This window comes from Erinaceus europaeus, chromosome 4, assembly GCF_950295315.1.
Source record: "Erinaceus europaeus chromosome 4, mEriEur2.1, whole genome shotgun sequence".
NCBI classification, from domain to species: Eukaryota; Metazoa; Chordata; class Mammalia; order Eulipotyphla; family Erinaceidae; genus Erinaceus; species Erinaceus europaeus.
The window spans coordinates 54,433,338-54,437,322 of record NC_080165.1 but is presented as its reverse complement, the minus strand read 5'-3'; the positions used below and the strand labels follow the sequence as shown (position 1 = coordinate 54,437,322).

At 43.1% G+C, this 3,985-nt stretch overlaps 1 pseudogene; it reads left to right on the top strand.

Moving 5' to 3' along the window:
• The first annotated feature begins 3,022 nt into the window (after positions 1-3,022).
• On the top strand, positions 3,023-3,668 carry LOC103128072 (charged multivesicular body protein 5-like; annotated as a pseudogene).
• Positions 3,669-3,985: the final 317 nt, after the last annotated feature.

Here is a 3,985-nt window from a genome sequence, read left to right as displayed (position 1 = left end):
AGGACACAGGTCCCCACCTGGAGGGGGAAAGTTTTACCATGACTGCAGGTGTCTCTCTGTTTCTCTTCCTTTCTATCTTCCCCTCTCAATTTCTCTCTGTCTCTATCCAATAAATAAATAATTAATTAATTTAAAAAAATAGTCACATTGGGTAGTACAGCGGGTTAAGCACATATGACATGAAGCACAAGGACTGGTCTAAGGATCTCGGTTAGAGCCTCAGCTGCCGCAGTGGGGGGGTTGCCTCACAAGCAGTGAAGCAGGTCTACAAGTGTCTATCTTTCTCTCCCCCTTTCTGTCTTCCCCTTCTCTCTCCATTTCTCTCTGTCCTATCCAACAACAACAGCAATGGCAACAATAACAACAACAACAAGGGTAACAAAATGGGAAAAACGGCCTACAGGAGCAGTGAATTTGTAGTGCAGGTACCAAGCCCCAAAAATAACCCTGGAGGCAAAAACAAAAAGCAAACTAGCCACTTCAAGACTGGAGAAATGGCACGTGGTGCAAAGCACAAAGACCAGCATAAGGATCCTGGTTCGAGCCCCTGGCTCCCCACCTAGAGGGGGGTCACTTCACAAGTGGTGAAGCAGGTCTGCAGGTGTCTTTCTCTCCCCCTCTCTGTCTTCCTCTCCTCTCTCGGTTTCTCTTTGTCCTGTCCAACAATGACAACATCAAAAACAACAACAATAATAATTACAAGAATAAAAAAGACAACGAAAGGGAATAAAAATTTAAAATAAAAAAAAACTGGAGAAATGACTCAATGGTAGTGTTGGGCTCACATGCCTGACACTCTCAGTTCAGCCCCCTGTATTGCATATACCAGAAGGTGCTCTTGCTTCTTTCTTTCCTCTAGCTCATGTGAAACTCTCTCTTCTGGAAGTAAATGAATAAATGAATAAATAAATATTTGTTTAAAAATTTAATAAAGTTAGCCACTTCATGTCCAGTGTTTACCCCTCCTCATTAGGTCTCCCTGCTACTGTTCACCCATTAATGTCATACTGCTTGTTCCTTCTGGTTCCATTATCACTTAGGTCCTCCCCAATGTATATATGATCCCAGCGCATCCACCCTGGATGGTTCCTGCTGAGTCCAAGAGTAGGGAAACAGGGTGAAAGCAGAGCCGGAGCTCATGATCTCCCCCAGGTCAGTCCTCACCCAGGGCAAGGAGAGACCAGAGTTGACACTCAAGTGTCTGGCCTGGCTTGGGCAGGGATAAGAGATATAAACACAGATGTGACAGCCTGGAGGTGGCACAATGGATTAAACATTGGACCCTCATGCAAGTCCTGAGTTAAATTCCTGGAATCAAATATGCTAGAGTGATGTCTGGTTCTCTCTTTCTCTATCTCCTCCTATATCTCTCTTAAATAAATAAATAAAATTCTAATTTTATTAGAGATTTAATAATGATTAATAAGATTGGGGTACAATTCCACACAGTTCTCACCACCAAAGTTCTATATCCCATCAGCCTTCATTGGAAGGTTTTCTATTCTTTATCTCTCTGGGAGTATGGACCAAATTTCTCTGTGGGTTGCAAAAGGTAGAAGGTCTGGATTCTGTAATTGCTTCTCCACTGAACAATAAACATATTTTTTTAAAGCTACAGATGTAGTTGTTCCCTTTCTCACCAAAAGAATCCCACTCCTACTGCTATTACTTTCTGTACAGAGTGAGATATAAAGGACCTTTGTCCTTTCCACTCCCAGATTTCTCATCTGAGCATTTCACAGTCAGCTTTTTCTTCTGGCACCAGAGAACAGAGAATTATCAAAACAAGTGGCCCAGGAGGTGGCACAGTGGATAAGGCTTTGGAATCTAAAGAATGAGGTCCCGAGTTCAATCCCTGGCAACACGTACCAGAGTGATGTCTGGTTCTTTCTCTCTCTCCTATCATTTCTTATGAATAAATAAATAAAATCTTAAAATAAATAAATAAATAAATAAATATCAAAACAAGAGTACCACCAGCAGCAGCAACATCTAGAAAGATGGGCCATGACTTCATTGCATCAGGAACATTCCTAGAAAAGGCTCTATAGTGGTCTGGGTGATGGCTCAGTGGATCTCTCAAGCATGAGGTCCTGAATTCAAGCCCCAGCAGCACATGCACCAGGGTAAAATCTGGTTCTTCCCCTCTCCTCCTATCTTTCTCATTAATAAACAAAATCTTGGAAAAAAAAAAAAAAAAAGAAGAAGAAGAAAGAAAAGAGAAACCCAGAGTAACAGACTAGCTCTCCTCCTCTGCCCAGTACTCTCCAGGATCACCCCAGGCTTACCAGAGGACACATGGTTCACACCCTGGTTCCCCCTGTGGTCCAGGAAGCATGTGAACCTCTGCTCCTCTCCGTGGGGCACCTAGGTGGCCACCCAGGTCCAGTAGGACCCACTCCCACCAGAAAGGACACCCCCAGACTGCTGGGTGTGCTGAGGTTTGTCATCCTGAAGCCAGGCCAGCAAGATATTCCAAGGAGGGAAGCTCAATGTCCAGCACATCACAGTGACTTTGCCTCCAAGATCTGCCTCAAGGTCACATTCACTGTGGCATATTCACCATTAAGGGCACTAGGAAGAAAGTGAGAATCAGTGAGGCATGTGGCTAAGTCCTGTTCTCACTAAAGTGGAAAGAGAGAATAGGCCATATTCAAGCCTGAGTTGCACACATGGCAAAACAGCACGTTATCCAACTGAATTTAACACATATTCTCCCCCTAGTTTCTATGAACTAAACCCACAGTCACCATGCCTGCTTATCTCCCATCATCCCCCAGTTCCCTGGGGACAGTTTCCCTGGGCTGTAGTAAAAGTAGGCCTCCTCCCCTGTCCCACTAAGACACCATTGCTTAGCCATATTCCTCCTCGGGATTCTTTTATCTTTACCTTTAGAGATCTTTACATCCTAAAAGATTTCCCAATTTGATCATGTTTATGTTGTAAAACCTTGGTATAACCCAAAAAAACACATCATCTTACACTTTAAGAAAGAAGATTAACTCTCTGCAGCTGCCCCCAGATGAACCAAATCTTTGGGAAAGTAAAACCCAAAGCTCTACCGCCCAACCTGACTGACTGCATTGGCATGGTGAATAGCAAGGAAGAATCCATTGACAAGAAGATTTCTCAGTTGGATGCTGGGCTAGTGAACTATAAGGATCAGATCAAGAAGACGAGAGAAAGTCCTGCTAAGAATATGGTCAAATGGAAAGCCTTGTGGGTTTTAAAGCAAAAATGAATGTATGAGCTGCAGAAGGACAATACTGCCCAGCAGTCATTTAACATGGAACAAGCCAATTGCACCATCCAGTCATTAAAGGACACCAAGACCACAGCTGATGCTTTGAAAGCTGGAGCAAAGGAAATGAAGAAAGCATACAAGGAAATGAAAATTGACCAGATCAGGGATTTATTTACAAGACCAACTTGAGGATATGATGGAAGATGTAAATGAAATCCAAAAAGTCCTGAGTCAGTTTATAGCGCACCAGAATTAGATGGAGATGACATGGAAGCAGAATTGGATGCACTAGGTGATGAGCTCTTGGATGATGAAGACAGTTCTGACTTGGATGAAGCAGCATCTGCACCTGAAATTCCAGAAAGGGTTCCTACAAAGAATAAAGATGGATGAATTTGGATTGCCACAGATTCCTGCTCCATAGACTTTGATCATTCGAGTACATTCTGTAAAATAAACAATGCATTGTAGGACTAGGAAATCTAGTGGTATGGAAGGTGGTGCAGTGGATAGAGCACTGGACTCTCAAGCATGAGTTCAATCCCTGGCAGCTCATGTACCAGAGTGATGTCTGGTTCTTTCTCTCCTCCTATCTTTCTCATGAATAAATAAATAAATTCTTTAAAATAAATAAATAAAATCTTTATTAAAAACAGAAAAGAAAATGGGGAGTCAGGCGGTAGCGCAGCGGGTTAAGCGCAGGTGGCGCAAAGCACAAGGACCGCAAGGACCAGCGTAAGG